The sequence below is a fragment of the Macaca fascicularis genome, chromosome 11, assembly GCF_037993035.2.
Source record: "Macaca fascicularis isolate 582-1 chromosome 11, T2T-MFA8v1.1".
NCBI lineage: Eukaryota > Metazoa > Chordata > Mammalia > Primates > Cercopithecidae > Macaca > Macaca fascicularis.
Genome location: NC_088385.1, coordinates 1,031,990 through 1,040,690, shown reverse-complemented (window position 1 = coordinate 1,040,690; position 8,701 = coordinate 1,031,990). Strand labels below are relative to the sequence as shown.

Below are 8,701 nucleotides of genomic sequence, written 5' to 3'. Positions count from 1 at the left end.
GGCACTCTACTGTCTTCAAGAAGCTTACAGACTAGAGGTGCGAGTCTGGGCTATCATTATTGGCTGTTGGAATTGGGAATATAAGAACTCTTGGAATAACTAGAGTTGCTGAAGAAAGAGCTGTGGCCAGAGCAGTTAGAAGAGGGGTGATCAGACTAGCAGTCTCTTTCCTTCCAAGCCTGAGATCAGCTGTGGAAGACTCAGAGCTGACGTGAAGCCTGGGGATGGCCCAGTCTTACTCTCTTGTTTTATGCATGAAAAACAGAGTCCTAGAAAGGCAACATGGATTGCCCCAGATTATGTGGCTGATTCAGGTCATATCCAGGACTAGAATTTTGGAGTTCTTCCTACCAGGTGATACATTTTTTTCATCACACTGAACTTGGCTCTAACTCATTCTCCTTTTATGCCCCTTCTTTAGTTTTCCTTCTGCATTGTCCATGTAGCAGAACTCTATGGAAGGCCACCCTGGTCCAACAGTCAGGCTGTGGGACCTTCTTCAGGCTGCTTCTGCCTCTTAGTCTGACATGTAGGTAGAGCTCTCTCCGTTGCTGATTTCTCCATTGGTGGAAGCTGCAGAGCTGAAGCGAGCGGTACTAGCAGCCAGCAGGCAGGCAGCAGAAAGGGCCCGCGAGGGCGCTTTGGACACCAGTGCTTGACAGGGATGTTTAGAACCTGGAGAGCTTCCAAAGGAGAGCAATGAAAACAGTGGGTGGGGGTGAGAAGGAAGAACTCTTAGGAAAGATAAAAGGGTTTCAGATTATTTATCTTGGAGAAGAGAAGGCTGAGAGTGGCTTTGAAAAGGAGTTTCAGAGATAAGACCAGCTGTACTACATCTTCCCTGAGGATAGACTAAGAAATTAGCTAACAGCAGCAATTAGGCTACAGAGCTTTTCAAATTTAGCTGCCTCTTAGAGACTACCAGAGAGCTTTTTAAAAAATCTCGATGTTCCAGCTTCACCTCAGAACAATTAGAATCTTCTCTTCAGGAGTGGGCATTAAACATCGGTAATTTCTTTAATGTTTCCCGGGGTAGCCAACATGTATTTCTGATTCAGAAAATTTTAAATTTTAATCTTATGGAATAATTGGGAGGAAAATTGCCCAATGATGTCAAACTATGCTAGGAAAAAAATGCATTTTTTTTTTTTAAATGGAGGGAATAGGGGTAAGATATAACAAGAGTGGGAAAAGTTGGGATTGGGCTTGGTGTGAAGGAGGAGAATATAGGTGAGAGGTGGTGAAAACCCATGGCCAAGGCCTTGAGAACAGGTACAGGTGCCTTCCGCCCACTACAGTCACCACTTTCTGTTATGTCAGTTCACTTCTCTGAGTGTGTGTGGCTGTCATGGCTGAGAAAGAGAAAAGAAGCCCTGACAGCTGGGAATCGGACTGACATTGTCGATTAGGCTTTGTATTGCTAGGAGCTGCCCTGGTGTTCGTTCTCACATACCAGTGTCAGGCAGGGCCACTCTGTGATCATGGTGGATCCAGACACAAATAAGATTGCTCTATGATGATATCTGAACAAAGACAACAACGTGAACATCGTCCAACCCACACAAATGATCAAACATCCGATGCTGGCTAACACAAGTGACTGCTCCGTCCTTAACAATCACAGCTTTTCGCTTCACTTCGTTTTTCCTGCTTTCTAGATAAAATCCATTAAGAAACCCAATTATAAAATTACTCCTCCTTCCGCACAGCATCCGATCCAAAGCAAAGCCCGGCTTCCTGAAGCCTCCTCAAAATCACCTAATACGAATTCATCCAATAACAAGTCCTCAGTGACACCCTGTGACTGAGACACCTCACAGTTTACATTGTGTGCACGCTCCCTTGTTGCCATGAGTAACGAACCCAGCTTGTTTAACTGTAGGTGTGTTCCTCATGGTCTTTGGCTCACAGGCATTGACGCCACACAGTTTGAGCAGGCCCTGTCTGTTTCTTGTTTGGGGAAACCAGGACAGATGAGAGCTGTCATGTTTCCCACTCATGGGAAACAGTCGCATTTTCCTTCTGGGTTCCCTCCCTCTCTCTGGGCTGAGACAGAGATGAGATTCCGGCCACACTTTGCATTCCACATCAGTCAGCCGCATGACCAGTGCATCAGTAGATTTTGCTCATCACAAATAACGTCCTGCAGTGGTGTTTAAAAATGTTTAGGATAAAAGACTGTCCAGAGATTGAAGTTGCTTTTTTTAAATGTTGCCACTCTGCCCTCACCCCTCACCACAGCTTGATGGTGTCAGGGCGTCTCCGTTCCCTCAGAACCCCTGCTCACTAACTGTTCATCAGGAACTTCCCACTGAGACTAGTTACATAAGGGTTGCAAACTCTGTGTACTCTGAGAGTCGGACAAGAAATCAGGGAAACAGGGATTGGAAGAAACTGGATAAAATTGGAAAATAACTGCAACTACTTTTTCTAGAGTTAAAGACAAAAGGTATGATTTTCCTTAATAGGGAGGACAGACTAGTAGAATTGTGGAACACATTGGGATGGGAAGAGAGCCTTCTGATTAGATTTTTTAAGTATTCTTCAGGTCTGATGAGATTTTCAGTGAAAGCAACCTTTTTCTTGTCATTTTCATTGTTCACCTCTTTCCTGAGAAAGTTATATTTAATCCCACGGGCCAGCAATAGCCAAAATAAACAGTACTAGAGTTGTGCTTTTTAGTGTTTCTCTTGTCTTTTTTCCTCCACCTCTAGACTTAAAGTATAGATAGCATGGTAGCTATAAGTAAATAATGGACTTTAGAATTCTACAAACCTGAGTTCAAATCCTGGGTCTACCATTTACTAGTTATGTGGCCTAGCAAGTAATTTAATTATCTTTCTTTTTTTCTTTTGAGAGGGAGTCTCGCTCTGTCGCCCAGGCTGGAGTGCAGTGGCCGGATCTCAGCTCACTGCAAGCTCCGCCTCCCGGGTTTACGCCATTCTCCTGCCTCAGCCTCCCGAGTAGCTGGGACTGCAGGCGCCCGCCACCACGCCCGGCTAATTTTTTGTAATTTTTAGTAGAGACGGGGTTTCACCGTGTTAGCCGGGATCGTCTCTCGATCTCCTGACCTCGTGATCCGCCCGTCTCGGCCTCCCAAAGTGCTGGGATTACAGGCTTGAGCCACCGCGCCCGGCCAATTTAATTATCTTTAAGGCTTTGTTTTCCTATCTTTAAAATGATCTTGTCAGTAATTCTTGTGTCATAGGTTTGTTCTGAGGATAAAATGAAATGGTGCCTGTATAGCACTTAGCGCCATGCCTGGCACGTTTGAAATGCGCAGCAAACGTTAGTAATGGTAATGGTTGGTGTTATTAATATTCTTTGTCGTAAGTCTTGTTTCTTTCGGACGTTGGGTCTGATGTGGTGGCTCACGCCTCTAATCCCAGTGCTTTGGGAGGCTGAGGCAGGATTGCTTGAGGCTAGGAGTTTAAGACCAGCCTGGGCAACATAGCAAGACCCTATCCCTATAAAAGATTAAAAAATAATTAGCTGGGCATGGTGGTAGTCCACGCTACTCGGGAGACTGAGTTGAGCGGATCCTTTGAGCCTGGGAGGTTGAGGCTTCAGTGACCTATGATTGTGCCGTTGCACTCCAGCTTGGGCAATAGAGTGAGACCCTCATCTCAAAAACAAAAACGAAAAAAGAAAACAAATTGGAGCTTATAGAATTTAGGTGAATTATCCCATCTGGGATCAAACAGAAAGGTCTTCAGAGTTTTTAGTGACCTCTCTGGTTTCTGCATGTAACATCCCAGAACTTTTCACAGCAGGGTCAAGTACTTGGGCTGTAATAGAGTATAAACAAAACAAAACAAAAAAAAAAAAAGAAAAAACTTTATTTTAGACTTACAGAAAAATTGCAAAAATAGTACAGAGAGCTTCCATCTTTCACTCAGCTTCCCCTAATGTTAGCATCTTTCACAACCATGGTACAGTTGTTGGAACGAGGGAATTAACGTTGGTAGGGTACTAGTAAACTAAAGACCTTATGCAACTTTCACCAGTTTTTACATTCATGTCCTTTTCTATTCCAGGATCCTATCTAGGATCCCATTCAGGACCCCACATTGCATTTGGTGGTTGTCATTTTCCCTTAGTCTCCTGCAGCCTAAAACACTTCCTCAGTCTTTCTTGTCTTGTCTGTCTTGTCTTTGGTGACACTTTTGACACTTTTGAAGAGTAGTGATCAGTAATTTTGTCAAATGCCCCTCACTTTGGGTTTGCCTTATGATTCTTGTGATTGAACCACACTTTTGGCAAAAGAATATCACAAAAATGTTGTGTCCCGCTTAGTACATCATATCCATGCTTCATGATACAGATAGATATTGATGTCTTATTACTGGTGGTGTTGACCTTGGTCATTTGGTTAAGGTGGTTTCTGCCTGGCTTCTCTACTTCAAAATTACTATTTTTCCCTTTGTAGTTAATGCATATCTTGGGGGAGACACTTTGGAATTGTAAAAATTCTGTTCCTCCTTGAACTTTCACCACCAATGTTAGCGTTCATTGGTAGATCTTGTCTGCAACAATTACTATAGTGGTGTTTGTCTAGTGGTGATTTCCTAGTTTTCTCTTTCCTTCTACATTTATTAAGATTTCTTTTTCTTTCTTTCTTTTTTTTTTTTTTTGAGACGGAGTCTTGCTCTGTCGCCCAGGCTGGAGTGCAGTGGCCGGATCTCAGCTCACTGCAAGCTCCGCCTCCCAGGTTTACGCCATTCTCCTGCCTCAGCCTCCCGAGTAGCTGGGACTACAGGCGCCCGACACCTCGCCCGGCTAGTTTTTTTGTATTTTTTAGTAGAGACGGGGTTTCACCGTGTTAGCCAGGATGGTCTCGATCTCCTGACCTCGTGATCCACCCGTCTCGGCCTCCCAAAGTGCTGGGATTACAGGCTTGAGCCACCGCGCCCGGCCTTCTTTTTCTTTGAGTTGGGGTCTTGCTGTGTTGTCTCAAACTCCTGAGCTTAGGTAATCCTCCCACCTCAGCCTCCCTGAGTAGCTGAGATTACAGGTGCACGCCACCATGCTCGGCATCCTTCTATATTTATTTATTGGAATTCAACTGCAAGGAAGAATGATCCTTTCATTCCTACTTACTAACGCATTGGTTATATGTATCAGCATGAACTTATTAGTGAATTTTGTTCTTTGGGCTACAATACCATACTATCATTATTCATTTTGTTGTTCGAATGATTTCAGTTATAGCAAGCCATAATTTGTTTAGTCTGTTCTACTTGCTGTTTTCTTTTCTTTCAGTGTGATATTCGAAAAGGGATCCAAAAGGTCAGCAGGTTCCTGGCTCCTGCAGTTAAACAGAACTACATCTCTTAATTTCAAAGTCTGCAGAGGAGAACCCACCACTTCCTTTGCCACCTTGATGTTGCTCAGAAATGTTTATTCCACTCCTTGTAGAGTCAAACAATTTTTGGGAGAGCATATCATGGCGTACTGTCATTTAAACATACCTGGGATGAACTTGGTACGAACCAGACCTCCTAGGCCTGCTTTTTGCGTGGCTCACTTCATTTTATACAGTCCTGTTGTGGGAAGTGCAGCCTTCAGTATCCTCACTAACAATCTCTAGTCAGTCTTAAAACTTATGCAGTCTCTTGAGTAAGAACTCTTGAATACTAATTCTGGTGTTACTTGTTTTCAGGTTTCTTGACTTTGCACCCAGCAGACCAAAGGATGATGGCAACGTGAGGTAGATGCAAGGCTAGTCACGCCTGTTTTGTGTGGAACCCCAGACAGGAAGTTGTGAGGGACTGTCACCAACATTTATCTACCAGTGGTTCTCAAGCTTTTTGTTGTTGTTGTTTAACTTTTGTCAACCTAAGCAGGACAAAAAACCTACCATAGCCATTCCCACTTTATAAGGGAAAAAGAAATTGGGGATAACAAAGATTTGGAGAGGAATAAAATAGGAGTCAATATGTGGTAACATGGCAGCAGTTATGTAAAAACAAAAGAGTTGGTAAGTAAAGCCAACATTCCTTAATACAAGAGCAGCAACTTACAGCCAACTCAGGATAAGCCTGATGATGTCCTTATCACTGACAGTCTTTCCTGGAAACTGGAAATTGCAACCGTTTGCATATATGAGGACACAGAAGGGGCTGTGCAACATGGCCAAAGGCCGAATGGTATCTGAGAAAAACCGAGTTATCTGGTAATTTTAGATTACAGATGCCAAAGTTTATGATGCGTAGTAGGCCATTGGCAAGTACCACTCAAGGATGAGTCAAAATGGAAGTCAAGAGCCCTGCTTTGAAGATGGTCTTTTTTTACGCGAGTTTGTAGGCTGTCTCAGGACCCTTTTGGTTTATGGCTTTAGATGGCTCAATCTAACAGATGAAAGCTTGAAAGGGGAGAGGAACAGGGTAGCTGAAACATAAGAAGAATAATTTCCAAGAAGCTTCTGGGAGGCTCTCCAGGTATTGCCACGCAGTGTTTCCTGCCCCTGCCCCATGCCCTTAAGTCAGATGAGGGATGCAGGAAATGGAAACTACCTTAGACTCTTCGATTCATCTTTCTTTCCACACCTCTCTGTCATCTCAAGATGTCTGTGTCACCTCACTCACCCATTGCCCCATCCCCCCCTAACTCATTCTCACCGTCTGGCCAGAGCCCAGCTTAGCTCAGGGGTTCCCCAGTCCTGTCTCCCTCAAGAAGACTTCCCTGCTCACTGTGAATAATCCCTTAAGGATGAATAACAGCTACCATTTACAGTGAGTCACCGTCTCCTGAAATCTCAAGCTGGACAGTCACCTATGTAGGACTCAGACCCCACACTCTCCGGTGTCAAAGTCTAAGCAGGTTCCCTGCATGCACTGTGCTTCAGCACGTGGCTGAGGTGGGACTCTGCCCTGCCCTAGACTCCAGGCTGAAGGAACTGCTCTCACAGCCGCCTCTGTGGGCTGTTCCTGCAGAAGAACGAAGCTCCCTGGATGACCTGTGCCTCGTGCTCACTGCCAGCTCCTTCACTGATGACAGCTTTAGGGCTTTGCTTTATTTTAAACGTTGGCACTTCCTTTTCTCTACTGATTTAAAAAATATTTTAAAATTATAGCATATTATTTAAAAATCCAAACAATATTGATAAAGTGGGGGAAAAAACTCCCTTACTGCCATCTCCTGATGTCAGTTCCACTCTACAAAAGTAACTACTATTAACCATTTAGTGAAAATTTTTTCAGACTTCTTCTGTGTGTATAAATGTCTGTGTATGTTTGGGAAGTTTTTCTGACATCTCCAAGTTCTTTATCTATGTATCTTTGTTCTAAATCATCGTCCATTCCACATTGCAAGCTGCAAAACGGTAAGATAAATGTATTTTTAAATTAATCTACACAGCACCTGACCAAAGGAACCCCTATTCTTGATGGATTTATAGGAGCACTTGTGTTGGAGACAGGGGTGGGAGGCAGGATCCCTCCAGAGAGACCCTGAGCTCACCAGGTGGGAAGGCGCACATGAGCTCTGGGGAAGAGACCATGCTTCATAAGCTCACCAGCAACTGGCCCGACCTGCCAGGGTGTGCACACTCCCCAGACTGCGGAATCACTCGTGTGCGGGTTGCCCGGTGGCCGAGGGAGGGGAGGGGAGAAAAGTGGAGGGGGAGGCACAAGGGTGGAATGTGGGCTGGGCCAAGTGTAGAATTACGAGTGCCACAGAGGCTCCTGGAACCACACTTTAAATAGCCGGCACCTTCCCCTTCCCCCTCAGATAATTCTCCTCCCCGACTGGACCTCTGGCGGCAACTTCAGTAAGGTTCGAAATGTTTTCTCTTTTTTTTTTCTGTTTCTGGGTCTGAGTCTGCAGGTTGGTGGGATCCATGGGACTTACAACCAAAGGACTTTTTTCTTACCCTCTCCTAGAAAATATGCTTCTGACATTTATGTGTGCAAATGCCAAGATTATATGCTACTTTCTTGACTTTCTGCAACTTGGGTGGCTGTTGACTTAAGTGACAATGTGATTTGGAAATAGAGCGCCCTAGATTGAGAGGAAAGACAGTTGGATTTAGCTCCAAGAAAAATCAGATTTAACTCTGAGAAAAGAGAACAATGATCAACTCTTTGACAGGACTGAAAGAAGACAAAAATTTGAGTACCTGTTATTCTATTAAGTGCGTATATATATGTATATTTCCTCTTTTAATTCTTATAGCTAAGTATATCCTATCAATCATCCCCAATTTTACAGATGAACAAACTAAGACTCAGAGTCATTCATTAACTTCTCTGAAGTCAGACACTGGTATGAGAAAAAATGAACCTGGTCTCATCTGACTCTACAGCTCATGGCCTTTCAGACACAACACGCTACGTCTGAGAAGCAGCTCTAATGGGGCTAAGGGAGCCAGGAAAGTGCTACTGTTTCCCCCAGAGTCTGGGAGGTGGAGAAGGGAAGGTTTTCCATCACCAGGAGGGATCCATCCGCTGGTAAAGGGAGGGGAGGCCTCCAGCAAAGTCAGTACCTTGACAACCTTCCCAAAAGGACCCGGGAGCCCTCTTGGGACCAGTTACTTGGGTTTCTCCTTTGTAGAAAGGAGCTCATTCCCTAATTTATCAAATAAAAATAGATACCTGCTGTTCCCTGACTTTCTTTTTTCTTTTCTTTTCTTTTCTTTCTTTTCTTTTTTTTTTTTTTCGAGACGGAGTCTCGCTTTGTTGCCCAGGCTGGAGTGCAGTGG

General features: G+C 44.2%; 1 protein-coding gene and 1 long non-coding RNA gene across 8 annotated transcripts in view; both read left to right on the top strand.

The window, feature by feature from the left end:
* The first annotated feature begins 2,352 nt into the window (after positions 1–2,352).
* Positions 2,353–5,793, top strand: LOC141408004 (uncharacterized). Its single transcript, XR_012419836.1, has 3 exons — positions 2,353–2,449; positions 5,263–5,485; positions 5,663–5,793. It is a non-coding gene; the product is annotated as an uncharacterized lncRNA (long non-coding RNA).
* A 1,936-nt stretch (positions 5,794–7,729) lies between these two features.
* SLC6A13 (solute carrier family 6 member 13) overlaps positions 7,730–8,701 on the top strand; it is a 42,892-nt gene continuing 41,920 nt past the window's right edge. For all 7 annotated transcript variants that reach the window (XR_012419834.1, XR_012419835.1, XM_074006004.1 and 4 more), the window contains exon 1: positions 7,730–7,776. The gene's annotated coding sequence lies outside the window, so the exon portion shown is untranslated. The remainder of the gene's footprint in view (positions 7,777–8,701) is intronic.